Raw genomic sequence first — 16,159 nt, forward strand, 5'->3', positions numbered from 1 at the left:
ATTGTTTTTTCTTTTAAAACTAAAAACTCTACAGATATTCAGTTTACCATGAAAGAAAACAGAGAAAAATAGAAAAAATTGTTAAAGTGAATCATGCATTTTTGCTTGAAAACTCACTTAAATGATAAAACAATCACAGAAACAAAAAATTGTTTCTGACACGTTGTCGATTGATAAATACATTATTCAACTTTCAGCTTAAACTTAACCAACAAAATGTCTTTTTGTTGTCTTTACACCATCTGAGTTCAAATGTGTATAAAGCTCACAAGGTGGAAACAGTTATTATCATTTCTGATTACAATGGAAACACGATTGAACGAGTGTCCTTGAAGCTGACTGTCATTCTTAAATTTATTCATGCAAGCCAACACTCCTACCTGTAATTATGATATGCAACTATATTTAAAAAATAGTTTTATTTCTTGCCAAGTGTGAATTACATTTATATTCTGAAATGGATTTTTTGAATTTTTTATTATTTTGTAACAATAAGGAGATTTCGCTGAGTGTTACATCAGCCTCTCTCTTGAACTGAGGTTTCTTCCTGACCCCAGAGTGGCCAGACTACATGAGGACAAAGGAACTCTGCTCTCTAGTCCACCTCCCTCCTCCTCCTCCTTCCCTCCTCGACTTCGACTTCTGCTCATTTAAACTCCACAGACTCCTCCCATCCCTCAAACACACACAACGCAACCTCCACCCCACCCCCCACCCCGTACCCCGTCCATCCTCTACAGTGTCTGCTGATTATAGTCAGCCAGTGATGAGTCGTGTCCTGGACTGACATGTGGAGACCAAGATGTGGATGCCAAAGCTTGACCTGAACTTTGGTCCATATACTGAATACCAGAGGAGCAAAAATGTAATTTTCTTTATTTTATTTTATTTTATTTTATTTTTTTAAATTTTTGTCTTTTCACATGATCTATTTAATCATTTAATTTGTTTAATTTAATTATTATTTAATTATTAATTATAATACATTTCAGATATAAATAATAAATAATAAATACATTTAGTCTTATTAGTCTGTTTCTTCTTTTAACTCTTTCTTAAAAACACAGTTTCAGATTGGCTTTCTCCTGAATTGCTCACTCTTCCTTTTTTATTAGTTTTTAATGTGTTAGAGTTATTCGTACCTGATTCTTATCTTGTTTTATTATTGTATTACGGTATGAATTGTACTGTTGTTTATCATTTTTAATGTCTTTGTAAAGTCTTTGTAACTTTTTGTAAGTGCTATATGAATAAAGTTATTTTAATTGTTATATTATAACATAATAATATTATATAATTTCTATACATTTATTTATTTCACCTTTATCTTACTAGGTCCTCAGAGAGACGTGGCTGCCAAGGTAGCAGTCGTACAACATCACAATATAGTAAAATACAACATATACAACATGATATACAAACATCACAGTACAACAGAAGAACAGGTTAGGGTTAGGGTTAGGGTTAACACAGCAGCCTCTCAAGAAAAACAACCACATGCCTCCTTCACCATATTCCTAATGATGCCTGTAAATTCATCAGTAGATAGAAATGTCTAATGTCTAGTTTTAGCTATTCCATGACCATCTTTACTTAAAGTGAAGTTGGGGTTTGCGGACTAAATACGATTTATGCTACTGTTTCCTAAAATACAATACATTTTTACAGGAAATCTTAAAAAACATTATTTTGATATAAACATTTCTCATTTGTCTTTATCAACAGTAATTTTAACAACATAACTAGAAATGAATTGAGGCTGGTGACATGTTTTATTTTATTTTTGTACTTTTGAAACCATCTTCCCTGAATCTCAGATCTGTAGAGACAAATGTTAAGACATGGCACCCATCAGTTGTTACTGAAGAAAATCTTCAAGAACAGATCTTAAAATATAGTTAAAACAGCTGGGCACCTTACAGAAACAGGAGTAAATGGAAAATATGTTGGGGAGTATTTTTAGTCATGGATTAACACATATTTACCATACTAATGGTAATTTATAGGAATATGTCACCCAGTTGAACCGTGTGGCTCGTTTATGTGTTTTTAATAGTTTTTGGACAACAATAGAGTTCTTTAACATAGATAAATCACACTACGGCTACTTGTTAAGCTTTGTTAATACCTCAGCGCAGACACAGACATGGACAGCTGCAGACGTACGCACTATACATACTACAGTCAGAGTACACCTGCCACACGTGCGCACTAAAGAACACCATGACGACCCTCAGCAAGGAGAGTCTCTTTGTTTGTTGTATTTGGCTGAACAAGAAAAAGCTACAGACAAAAAGACCAAAATGGAGTGTGTGAGCACATAACGAGGAGAGGACCAAGGACCAAGAGGATACAGGGATACAAACCGTATGCAAAGTTCTCACCATCATAAGGGTGGATGTTTTTTACCAGTGTCTGTTTGTTTGATGGTTGGTTTGTTTGTCAGCAGGATTACACAAAAACCATTAAACAGATTTCAACGAGACTCGGATGGAGGGTGGATTTTGGCCCAGAATAGACCCCATTAACTTTTGGTGCAGATCTGGATAAAAGGATGGATCTAGGATTTTTTTTTCTCCCTTTTTTTAACATTGCAAGAGTATTTTTCAACATTTTCGTTAATTTCTCAGGGAATGATGCATGGATCTTGATGAAAAGATCAGGCGTGTTTAGGTGGCTGTATCTGAGTACAATTTGATGCGGATCCAAATACAAATCTAGATTTTTAGAGACTTAGATATGTTCATAGAGGGAAGTCTTTTTTCAGCTGCTATATGGTAACAAATAGGGGGGGGCCTTGGCAGAGGTATATACTCTAATGCGTGCCATTCTAATTTTAATGGGATTTGTTGACAAGAAAAATATAGAAAAATTCAAGCCCCATAAGCCAAAAGGATGATATTTGATGCAAAAACTTGTCAAAAGCCAATAAACAGGATCAAAACAGTGTATGTGTGCATGTGTTTGAATGCATCACTTTGGCAGTGATGTCATTGTTGCTTGGTCTTCCCCCACCCGACTCAATACACACACATAAACACACCCTCACCCTCCTCTCTCCCTGGCAGCACCGGCCAGCTGTCTCTCCTGCTGGTCTCAGCTGACGGAGTACGGGGGGACCGGGGGGTTACGAAGGAAGAAGGGTGGGGGTGGGTGGGTCGACAGCTGAGCAGATGCAGAAGCCCCTCCTGGGTTCGCCGGGGACGGGCTCTTTCCCAGCCACCCCACAGCCGTGCAGCTGCCCAAGGACCAGCTGTCCTGATGATCGCACCAAACAGACCAGGGACTTCCTCTCTGTGGTGGTTGGCTGAGGAAGGAGTGGAGGTGGTGCAGTGTCGTCGCACTGTATGGACCAGCTGACACTCTGAAACAACCCCAACCCCCAGTCGCCATTACTCCAGACCAAAACTATCCCAGACAAAACATGCCTGGAAATGCACTGTCTCCCCTTTGACCTCTGACTCACACACAACAATGGACATCAGGGTTAAACATATACGTCGCAAATTAGACATTGTTCAGTAGATCAATGCATTTGCATAGAACAAATTACAGTACAGATCTAGATGAAAGGCCTCAGTATACTTTAAATACAACGTTGTAATATATATCTTCTGAATGGGCTCAATCAAATCCTGCTGCCGTTTCCGATTTGCTGCAACCCACTAACTTTCTGAATGGAAAGGCAATGACAAACAAATTACCTTGTACTTTGTATCTTCTGCAAACCATGGATATGTTGAAAGTTTTTATTTCTTTATGTTGCAACTTTAGATTTCTTTGGGTTTAATACTCAATTTTATGATGTGACAACACTGTACTTGGTCTGGTTAGGTTTTGGCACAGAAACCACTTGGTTAGGATTAGGAAAAGATCATGTTTGGGCATACCAGGCTCTGTCACCACAAACAGGGCTGGAAATAGTCCTTGTCTTGTCAAAAATATATAGTTTTGTTGCCACAAAAAATGTCCTGACATCTTCTTAAATGTATCCTGTGGTTTCTCACTTACAAATGTAAAATGCCATTACACGAGCTGCATTTACATAGAGCCTAATATTTTGATTATAATCGGTATTAAAAGCCCAAACAGCATACAAATGCTCCCTATAAATGCCTCAATCAGAACAAACACGCCTAAACCGAAATTCAATCGGTAACAGAGGGATAGTAAACATTGTCCCATGCAAAATGATATAACCTGATTATTTTGTGGCTGCGCTCTTTCTGCACATGCACACCATGACGTACATCTCTGTTTATTATTATTTCTAATTTTATTCAGAAATATTGTCTATGTGAACATATACAGCCAATTTATTTGAGTGTTCAAATTCAGAGTATAAATTTGCACTGTATTGTCCCCCCCCACCACCACCAAATTTGCACTGCCTCACATTTAACAGATGCAAAAATTATTGCGGGGCAACACACTCACTCACTTGCCAGTGATGGTGCAAAATGATGATGATGATAAAGTGAGTGAGAAGTAAGTCAGAAATCTCATTATAATGATCATTAAAGAGTTAAGTATTGAGTGTCATCATTCAGGGAGTAATGAAGAGTGGACACAGTCTTTCTCTCTTGTGCAGCTGCTTCAAACTCAAAGAAGACTGATGTGACTGATGACTGAAAAACGTGGCAGTGTAGACGAGCTGTACTAGCAAATCTTTCAAGGAAGTCTTTCGAGCAGCTTAACGCATCGTTACGAAAACACCTTTTAGATTTACTTCATTAAAATTGTGCATATCTTGTACAAGCTCTCAGAAACTTTGAACTCATTTTTTCATCACCACACTACAGTTTCAGTCACTTATAAACACTGGGTTCACTCTACCCAAGTTGTAAATAAAGTTATATCAGTGTAAGATAAGTACATTTGTTTGTGCTGTCAGTTATCAGCAAAGGCTAAGGTCAGTGTAAGGCACACATTAACTCCATATGCATGTGTATGTGCTGAAGCGTCATTCCCTCCCCTTCAAACCATAGGGGCCATTAGGGCAGATAACTCATGTCTGTTTCATAATACTTTTTAGGATTGTGTCTTAAACAACTGAGCACTTTTGCAAAACTAATTATCAAAAACTATTTAGACTATTATAATCTTATAAGACAATAATCATATAAGTTCTACCCCACTTCGCTGTCCTTGGTCTTTGGGAAATTAAAAAATGTAACAATAGATAGGGATAGTAGATTATGTCTGTAAAAGGAGTTACACAGTTTGACCTTGTCTATGGTCATATCTACTTTAGTTACACTTACTGAGTCCATTAGCACAGCTGGATAAACAGCCCTGAAGTATCAAGGCAAATAAATTTGTGTGCAGAGTTGTGATGCTTGTCTGACTGCCTGATTCATTTGGATTTAATCACCCCAGATAGGTTGTTTAACATTTCTTTTGTTACCATTTTTCAGATTTTACCTGTGACACACTCCAACAGTTACATGCACTTATTCTTTAATGTTATTCTTGTTCCCTTGAGTAGGTGATGTTGGGCCAGAAAGATAGAGGTTCTGAGGTACAAATTATGTTGATATTTGGAAGAAATTCATCTTATTATATCCAGGATCGGTTGATACAGAGAGGTAGGGCATAACACTGTAATGTTATGTCATCTAGTTAAGTAGTTCTGCAATAATTAAAGCCTTTGTGATATTATTTTTTTCAAATTTGACTTCACAGTCCAATTTCTTGCTTTCTTTGTGTCATACTGCATTCGATGACTTTATTGTCTGCACATGTATCCGTGTATATACACATATAATAGTTTTTTGTGGTAGTGTTTACTGTGCTTTTATCAGTGTTATTGATAAAAAATATATAATATAAACAAAAAATAGATAACATACACATTTAGACAAACACAACGCAGCAGGGGATTGAAAGAAATTGTTTCTGCCTTTTCCGATGCAAGTTTGAGTAGGGGTGGAGGGGTTGATCGGGCAGAGCAGAGAGCAGTGTGTGTGTGTGTGTGTGTGTGTGTGTGTGTGTGTGTGTGTGTGTGTGTGTGTGTGTGTGTGGAAGAGAGAGAGGGGGGGGGTGAGAGAAAGAGAGCAATGGAGGGAGGCAGGGGCCCCAGATGGATAATGGATGGGAAGTCATGCCACTGGTGGTAGATTGCGGGTCAGAGCTGTTGACACGACCGTCTATCCAGCTGACACCAAATGAAATTACTCTGTAATTTCATGTAATGAGATCGCAAAATGAAATTAATGTCATGAAACTGTACATCAAAATTAGGCTGTAATTTCATTTTCTATTCAACAGCATTGCCTCTGAAGCCATTCAGTGACTGGAAATGGAAAGTTACTCATTGTGAAATTGCATTTTTAAGTGCAAAAATGCAAATAAGGTACACATACTTAAAAACTTTAAAACATTACCTCATCCATGAACTTAAATGTTCATGAATGATGGATGATAGAATATTGATATTATACAACTCAACTAAACATATATCTAATAACATTGTATATCTTTAAAAGTGAATTTTTACTTTGTAGGGAAGGCTCTTAACATAGCAGTGAGACCATTATGGCATGTATGTATGTATTTATTTTATTTTGAAAACTAAAAGTATGTGTTATAAACTGGAAGGCAGGGAGGATCTAATGAAAGACACTGTAAAGTTGCATTATGGGAAATGTAGGCTCCAGTCCTTTTCTTAATTTAAAAGGTTTATCTCTATTCTTTGTTGCTTTTTACTCTTGCTTTTCTCTTTTTCTCTTCCTGTAAAGTAGTTTTGATTTTAAAAGTGCAATACAAATGAAATATCCTTCTAGATACTATATTATACTATTATTATCATTATATCAGAGCTTTTATGGTGAAGTCAAACTTCTCTTTATTGTGTGATTTTTGGTCCATAAAATATTTCAGGACAAGAAAGTATCAGGTATAATGCTGCCCTCATTAAATACTATATGGAAGTGGATCAATGGGATGACTTTAAAGCATAAGAAAGCTTTTGATCATTGACACTGGACCAAACAAAGAGTCATATTTCCGCCCCTTCCTGCTCACTGACAGCCATTTTCCTTTTTTGCTTTGAGGTCTGCAGACCTCTCCTCCCCGTAGAGAAAAGTGCTGCATGTGCCATTGTGATCTGGTTTATCTCTTCCCTCTGGGCAAATGAAGCCTTCATCTACAGTAGAGAGGATTAGTGACTGGATCCAGGCAAGAAACCAACCCTAAACACACTTTCAGAAGGCAACCCCCAACACACACACACACACACACACAGTATATGCTCCAGCTGCCGCCCACTTTAAAACCAGGAGTCAGAGGGTTGCTGATGTGTGACGACAATGACAGGTGATGGAGGGAGGGACGGTGACGGGGACGGCAGCTCACCTTTCTCTGTGGTCACACTGTTGGTTTAGGCGCTCCCAGGCCAGCGCCCGGGGCCTCCGTGACGGATGGGCACAGCTGAGATCATCCTGGTCGGGGGAAACTGATCTAATGAGGGCCAAATGGGGGCACAACCTGACCCTGAGGACGTCCTGACCCCCGACAGCCTTCTCTGAACTCTATATGTTGTATTTACTCACTAGATGTCAGATATCAGTAGGTCAGTGATCTCAGAGGCATCAACAGTCTGTAAAAGCAACACTGATTTTTTTTATCAAAAGTCACTTATAATGATCTAATTATATTTTTTGTATACATTTATCCAGGCTGATAAACCCAGAGTCTCTCCAGTCACGGCTCCAGATGACGACATTTCCTTTCACATGTCCAATATTTCAGTGATTGAAAGATTTTTATGGCTTTACTTTCTGTTTTTAGAAAAATAAGACAATCTCTTTAACTATGTTCACATGCACACTAGTTTTGCACAAGATTCAGAATTTGATACAGGTCATGTAAACAGCATATTCTGTTTGGATATTCTGGATTAGGTCTTATTCTGAATGGTGCATTTTCAATTCAACTATGTCATGATAATATGTAACAAGTATGTCATGTAGGATATGCTGATATTATTCATGTTTTAGGAGGATTTTTCGTAATGTCTCAATCTGCGTTTTAACCTCAGTTTGCGACACATGGCCTCTTGTCTGTTTTATGGTCTGCTCTGTGCGTCATGGAAGCATTGCACATAAACTAACAAGCCAGCAGTTTTCAAAAGAAAAGCACACATTTCTGGTCAGAAAGAGAAACACACCTACTGTAAAACATTATGAAAGACTTAAATATCTATAATGGTTTTTGTATATGCACAAATATTGCAACGTCAACCTTTTTCAAGAGGCTACACTAACACTACATATTAGTGGAATATTTATTTTCATCAGCCATGTAAACAGCTTAGAAGAAATATTGCAAAAATAGAATATTTTGTGCATTTACGTGTAGTCAGCGCGAATTGTTGCATTCTTTCCTTTGCCTTTACCCCATTTGGTGTTTTGGATGCTGCCACTCGGGGCCGCAAAAGTTGTGTGAAGTGTGAAATTCAGAGAACTTTAAGCCAAAATTAAAAAAAATTAAATCCCCAATAAACCCTAAAATGTAATCTTCCACTATTGCCTATTGTAGCTGAGAGATCAATTGAGATTGGCATCTCGATCAATGATTATTGTTCTTTTAACTTGTCTTTTAGGATGTATTGATTTCAGCTAAACGCTTGGCTAAAAGCTAAAAATAAGTATTGATGCAATTGATCTAATACAGGGCTCAGAGTAAGAACAATCAATCAGCAGATGGTTGGCAAATGGTGGACTCTTCTCTTCTCTTCTCTTCTCTTCTCTTCTCTTCTCTTCTCTTCTCTTCTCTTCTCTTCTCTTCTCCTCTCTTCTCTTCAGCTCAGCTCAGTCAAGGCTGCTCCTGCCCATGGTGACAGTTTCGCTGAGTAATAATTACAACCAAAGAAGTCAGATTATGGCTCTTTGTTGCCTCGTGTCGTACCTGTCACCTGATTACAGGACACGGCGGGATCCTGTCAGCTGCCTTCAGGGAGGGAGGTGTGTCAGCGTGAAATCCTGCTGCTCTGTGACGCTTCTGTTTCAGGACTCAAACGTCACTTCCCATGACTGTGGGGACTGCGGGGTTGGAGTGACAAAATCCTCACGACCCAAAGACGCTGACTCGCACCAGGAAGTATCATTGAAACTCTGTAGCTTGTGAGGATATCTGTGAGAGATGTGAGAGAATTTACACACAGAGCGCAGCAGGCCCCTTGTTTTGACCACAGTAGCACATGACAGCTCTTTCATGATATAACTGAGGCTGGTAAATCACTTACTAATAGATGCAGTCTTGACTCTGACTTGACTTGATTCAAACTGTTATGGAGATCCTCCTCTTAGTACAGCAGGATGTTATCCTCTTGACAACATCTTGATATCTGACAGAAACCTGACAGATGTAATTTGTCCCCAGAGGTCATGGTTAATGATTCATAAATCCTGTCTTGTTGATCACCCGCCAAATTTTGACTTGGAGCACAAAATAAAAAAATGTAAAAAGTATAAATCAACACATGGTAAAAGTAACTGAGACATTATCAACATTTGTTGCATCAGTTTTAAAATTGCCGTGCAGCATTTCAAACTGGACGACAAGACATTTAACATTAATCCTGATGCTTTCTGTTGTTGCTGTTGTCTTTCATGTTTTCTTTTGACTGTTTCTGCACCACCACCTCAGCTGTCTTACCATGACCCTTTAATGAGGTTTTCAATATATCTTACATTGATCTTTTTATCTTGCAAAGAGTTAATATTTTCTGTATTTTTAAAAGGGTTTTACATTGTCGCCTGGTACAGGTACAGACTGCCGATGCTATGACAGTCTTGTTTATTTGGTGAAATTAAGCTAATGTCTTTCAACCAATGTGCTAATCATGTATTGATGTTAAAATGGTTAAAAAGGTTGTTTTTTATTCAGATAAGGAAGAGAGTGTGACTCTAACTCAAATCTAAAGTGCACCAATTAACAAAGGTGATGTCAGGAAATGAAAAGAAAGTGACAGCATTGAATGGAAAGACATGGGGACAACTGTTAAAGTGTCATTAGGACCTCACAGACAGACAAAGGACATCCAACACCTCAGCTGTCTGTTCACACCAGGGTGTAAGAGCTGGAAGCTGGCGCTCATGTCGTGCAAACCACACAGAGGAAATTAAAATCCCACTCGCCACCAAATGAGAAAAGAAGAAAGAAAGAGAGAGTGTTGGTGGTCACCCTCCTGTCTGATTTCTATTTGTTCTTCCCCTCATTTCAGTTTGACCAGAAGAAAGCACCAAATGAACCACCTGGTTTACTAGAGGACAGAGAAAGGTCTGTTTCACACATACAGCCCAGACCGGCAGTGCAAGTAGTTGTATGAAAGTTGCACGTAGGTGAGAAGAAGCCCACAGGCCAGATGTTGGCAGTGGACACCGGAAGTGACACTTAATGTTGTTTGGGAAAGATGGAAAATGAGGAGGTTTCTTCCAAAATACAGCCATCCATCAACAGTTAGCCAAGGTTGGTATGAAGTACTGTGATCGCTTCACTTGATGTCCTTACATGCCGTTCCTTCCTCCCCTCTCATGGTCTTTATAGCTAACATGGCATTTACAGAGAGGTTAGTTATTCGCGTCATGTGTATTTACTGTAGACCGAATCACACATTTTGTTTACAATAACTTCCTGGGAGGAAAACCCTGCATCATGCCCTAGCTTACATATTTAGCTAATTTAATTTCCTTTTTTATGATGTTACTTAAAAGTGTATCCATCTAATTCATCTAAAATGCTGGTGTGCTTTCATATCTTATTGCTCACAATACTTTCACTAACGTAAGGCTGAAGAACTGAATCTGTTGGTCCACAGACTTAAGACAATTGCAGCCTAAAGGAGCAGTCTGAGATGTCACTGCTGTGTAGTTATCAAAGATGTTATAAAGTAAGCACAGCAGGAATGTCAGATAGGTTGGACCAACATCTTTAACTAAATATCTTTACAAGTTACAGTTCTGGCTGAAAATTGCAGGGGAAACAATGCAAATCAACCGCCAGTTTCCTACCTGGAAGTGACTGTTGTTGTTCGTGCAACATCACGATGATTGGGTCTATAAAGAACTCAGATTTGGCATGTCTGATTTCTGTAAACTGACATCATCTGAGACTCTGCCTCCAACATGTTGTTTCCATGGTCACACATCAGCTACAGTGGCAGCTGTGGCTTATAGAAGAAGATTTCAAGTACATTTGAAGTCGATTTCTGTACATCTGGGCGAAAAACTTCTCCTGAACAAGATCTACTTTATTGACCACAACTTTCAAAAATTTGCACACAGTATAAATCAAGATGTGAAGGAGACTTTGGAACATGATTACATGTGATTCTTGTTTTGTTTTTTTAGCTTGTGTACAGCTTGGTACGGGTTGAATTTCAGGATGTAGAGTCCCACCCATGCTTGTTTTTTGTTAATCTATTTGTGATATCATTGAAAAGTTGTGAAATTAAATATTGGAAAAATAATAATATTAATACAAAACTGTATTATTTGTTATTAGAAAAAATACATTCATAAAATACACAGTAATGTATGAATAAATAGGCTGACGAAAGGATTATAAGAGCAATAAAACCTTTAACAGTGGATGATTAAAACCATAAAAACACTAAGAATAAAACGTGAATAACCTATCAATTCAAACATTTATAAAATATGTTTTCAAAAGGGATTAAAAAAAACAGAAAAAAAGAGTATATATTAAAGGACAGATGACAGGATAGAGGGGCAAAGATGTTGTACAGGCAGGTATTCATGCAATATTTTACTTTTCCGATATTCTTGTCCTGGGCTCCATCCCCAAAATTTTCATGGCATTTTGATATTTTGCCAGCATAATCAACGCCAGTCCCAAACTCTAGTAGGAGGAGGTAACAGATGGAGAGACTTTTGCATTCCCGAGCAGTTGGAGAGAACAAGACAACAGATGCTTTGCTTTTATTTTTTACGTGTTCACTCGGTCATTTGGAGGTATGGTAGCCCTAGCAGGACAAAGGGCCAAGGCCAAATATCTTGGCTTTGTATCGACAACAGCTGGGAGGAACAAACCAGGAAGTCGCTCCACTTCATTAAAGACCCAGCGGGAGAGCAGCAGAGCCTTTCTAGCTCTCCTCCCACTGTCTCCATCACTCCACTCCCCCTCTGTCCGTCATTACATACATGATACACGCCTTCCCCAACCAGTAACTGAACACAAGAAGAGACCATTACCACCGCTAGTGCAACTTTGTACTGTATGTTGTTTTGTTCTCTTGTAGTTTGTATCAGAAATACTCAATATTTTGTAATATCATTCATGTGCTCTATCTATTAATGTTACAGTGTGTTTGATGGCTGGGATGTGTAGTCAAATTCTGACTAAGGTGGATAAAAAAGTTGTATATTGATTTCCAGAAATACCTTTTCTTTATAAGGTGTGCAACACAATATGGTGTTATATCATGAAAGAGCAGTTCTCTGTGTTCTTGAGCCTGTCCTCAGCAGGAAAGAGACCATATAGGTAGAACATGAAAGCAGGTTATCAGGACCCATTTTTACATTTGTTATTAGGTGGCGACCTCTAGAAAGGAGGAAGTGAGGAGAAGTAGGTTAAACAAGCACAGGACTTTCATTCAGGAGGCCGCTGTGTTTGTCCAGTGTGAAACAAAAGGTCAGTGGACTTACTAACATAGTGATGTTGCATTACTAAGGTAACGTAGGTACCAGGGCTGCCATGATATATTTCTATAGAAGATTTGAGAACAAATAATGCCATCTGTCAAATCATCTTCAACTTTGTTTACTGTGTGTTTTGTCTCGTTTGCAGCAAAATCAATTACACAGGAGTTGGAGAGAGTCTGTAACTGTACACAACTGTATAAAAAGAAAAAAAAGAGATATACAAGGCCTAACATCTTGATTAGATTATAAGATACTATCATAGCTGTATTATTAACACAATATCAGTGTTTCATATTGTAATAACATGGTTATCGTCATTCTCGGTATATCACAACACCCCTAGTAGGAACTAATTTCAGTCGGTAGTGATTTGAACCCAAACCACAATGTTTTCCTAAACCTAGCCAAACTGCAGCGATTTTTGATGAAAGTCTGTTACATATGTCGCTGTTATGCTGCAATGGCCATGCTGGTTTGAGAATGGTGATATACTGTATGTCATACCTCTGCCAAAAAGGTTATGTTTTCACCCATGTTTGTTGGTTTGTCAGCAGGACTTTCCACTAATTTCCAGAAAAGACCCTATTAATTTAAGATTTAATGTGTAACATTGTGACATAGGGTGTTTTTGACATTTTCGTAATGATGCACGCATTTGATGAAAAAAAAAGTGTCGTAATCAGGCAGCTGGAATCTATGAGTGAGTGAAAAGGGGACTGTTGGGCCTTGGCAGAGGTATGCGCTCTACTGAGTGCAGTTCTAGTTTCTTTTAATGCTTTGAGCACCTCACATGTAATTTCATTGGTCTCCATTGTTTTAGGTTGGTGAATGTGATGGTACAAAATAAAATATCTTCAGAAAGGCAGATTTAAACAGGAATAACAGTTGCTCCAAATGAACTGTACATACAATAAATAAATGAAATATCTATCTACACTATCTATCTATTCTTTATATCCTCACAGTTGTACCTCCAGCAGTGAAGTATAATACTATATACTGTATGATTATCTGCGTTGTGTGTTTATTTCTGATTTTTAGCTAAAGAGGTACGGACGGGCTCTCACTGTAAGCTCCTCTGATCTGATCCTCCTACAGTGTGAAAGTGTTCTCCAGAGCTTTCCAGCAGCAGCTACACTAATCTCCTCCACATCCCTGCAGGTTCACAGCCACAGTGACTGAACTGCTGCATCAGGATGTCACCTTCTGAAAGAAGTGCTTGTCTCATGGTTTAGTACCAGTTTAGTTACAATTTTTCTTTGTGACCAATTTCCCGCAGATATAACCTTCCCGCTTCAAGAAAAATACACCAACACAGTTATCACTAAGAGGCCAGTAGTGTCTAGAAGACCAAAAACAAACACTGACCAACACACACAAGTCATGCCCTTTTGGCTTCACTCTAACCATCAGTAATAGTCGCTCACTTCATGATTTCTCGTTTAGTGAGTGATGGACAGATCCCCCCTCAGCACCACAAAAGAAAACACCTGTTTGAAGCTGCCTAATCCTAGCCAGCGGCCCTGCTCTTTGGGCTCTCGGGGCCCCCGTCTAATCCGCACAAGGGCACCAGGCCAAGGCCAGGACAGATTAGACCCCCATAATCCATCTATCCATCCATGCACACACACCTCCGAGTCTGCCCCCTATAACGAGTGTTTGAATCGGCCCCTTAATCCTCGGACTCGGCGGAGCCCTCCACCCTGCACACAGCCTCCTTCCCCCTCAGCCCAGACCTAATCTCCATGCATCCCCTTCATACCCACTAGCAGACCTGGCCCAGCCCAGCACTCACTACCCCACCCCACCACACCCCACCTCCCTTCCCCTCCCCCGGTGGGGCTGAAAGCCCATTGATTTGTTGATTTCTCTTCCTTTGTCTGCGGCCGACCGAGTGTTAACGGGACATCCAGGGTTCGGGGCCCAGTGCCAGGACTTTTGGCATGGGAGATTAAGGTCCTGATCTGGGCATCTGTCACTGCCCAGTCCCCCTTCTCCATTGTGGCACTGGGAGAGGCCTTTCCTTCAGTCATTTTCTGTACAAATGTGGTGCTTTAACAAAAATATAAAACAACCAATTCATCAGAATAATTGTTGGCAGTGTATGTTTCTGCAAACCACTGACCACTGGTTTAGGTACAAAAACACTTGGTTAGGGTTAGGAAAATATCATGTTTTGGCCTAATAAACCCGTTTGGATCACTAAACACAGCTGGAGATGTCCCGACTTTACCTAAAAAATATCAATAACTCCACCAATGTTCCCTCCACTTTGCCATAAGACAGTCAGGTCATAAACATGTCATGTGTGCATGATATGAGACGTTATGTTGAAATGTCAACATAGTTTGTAGGCCTATGACACACAGTCTTAAACATATCATCATGCACCGTCACTGTCACATATATTTCCTGCTCGCTGTACATAATTGTCAATTGAAACCCTACATGCTGTTGGTGAGGTGCTGTATACACAGTATACATGTATGCATGTATGCATAAAATGTACATAATCTACCCACCCTACATACACATATTTATTTAATTTTTATACATAAGTATAAATAAGTTTTTATTTCATTGCACTACTTTTTGATATGCTGTATACACCTACTTTCTCTGCACATGCTGCAGTACTGTAATGTCCTGTTGCATTCATCATTCTTTAATCTTTACCTCTGACTTATTTCCTCAGTCCTGTTGTCCTTGTTCCTCGCTGTATGTATATTTCCATATAAATACACTAAGAGCAATGAAGTCAAATTCCTTGTATGTGTACACATACCTGGCCAATAAAACCAGTTCAGATTCTGATATTCATGTACACACAACTGTTTATTTCCTTCACACACAAACACTTATATAGACATTATATAAAAGCTAAGATTAAGCATTATAAAAAAAAACTATGATAGGAATTCTTATTATAATAGGATGGTACGGATCAAGTTTGTTTAAATTTAGGTGCTGTAATGATAGTCTATATTTTTCAAAGAGGATTTACATGGCTATGTCTCAACAATGTGTAATTTATGATTGGGAGAGAAAATCAGGGTGATAAGTGTCATTGTTGTGTGTTAGTGTTAGTGTTTGTCTAAGCTTTGACAATGAGAGACAAATTAAAAAAATATTCAACGCTAAGAATATCAAAAATTCAACGAATCTGGTTAAATTTGTTGAAACAATGACTGCCTTGTACTGTATTTGACCCTTACCAGGCAACCTATTATCAGTGTTCACTAACCCAATTTCTAATTTTAAAAAAAATGTATAACTATGTTAGCATGGGTCATTACAGAATAAAGAATAATCTCAATGTTATATCCTGCTCACATAACAGCTTTACATCCAATGTGTCACTATTTTTATGGCAAATGTAACAAATTGTATCTTTTATGAAATCATGAGGCAAATACTAAAATATTAATAAGTGACCTGTACAGATAAAAGTACTAAACAAATAATAACCAAGATCACAGAACACATGAAGT

This window comes from Pagrus major, chromosome 8 (genome assembly GCF_040436345.1).
Source record: "Pagrus major chromosome 8, Pma_NU_1.0".
Classification (NCBI taxonomy): Eukaryota; Metazoa; Chordata; class Actinopteri; order Spariformes; family Sparidae; genus Pagrus; species Pagrus major.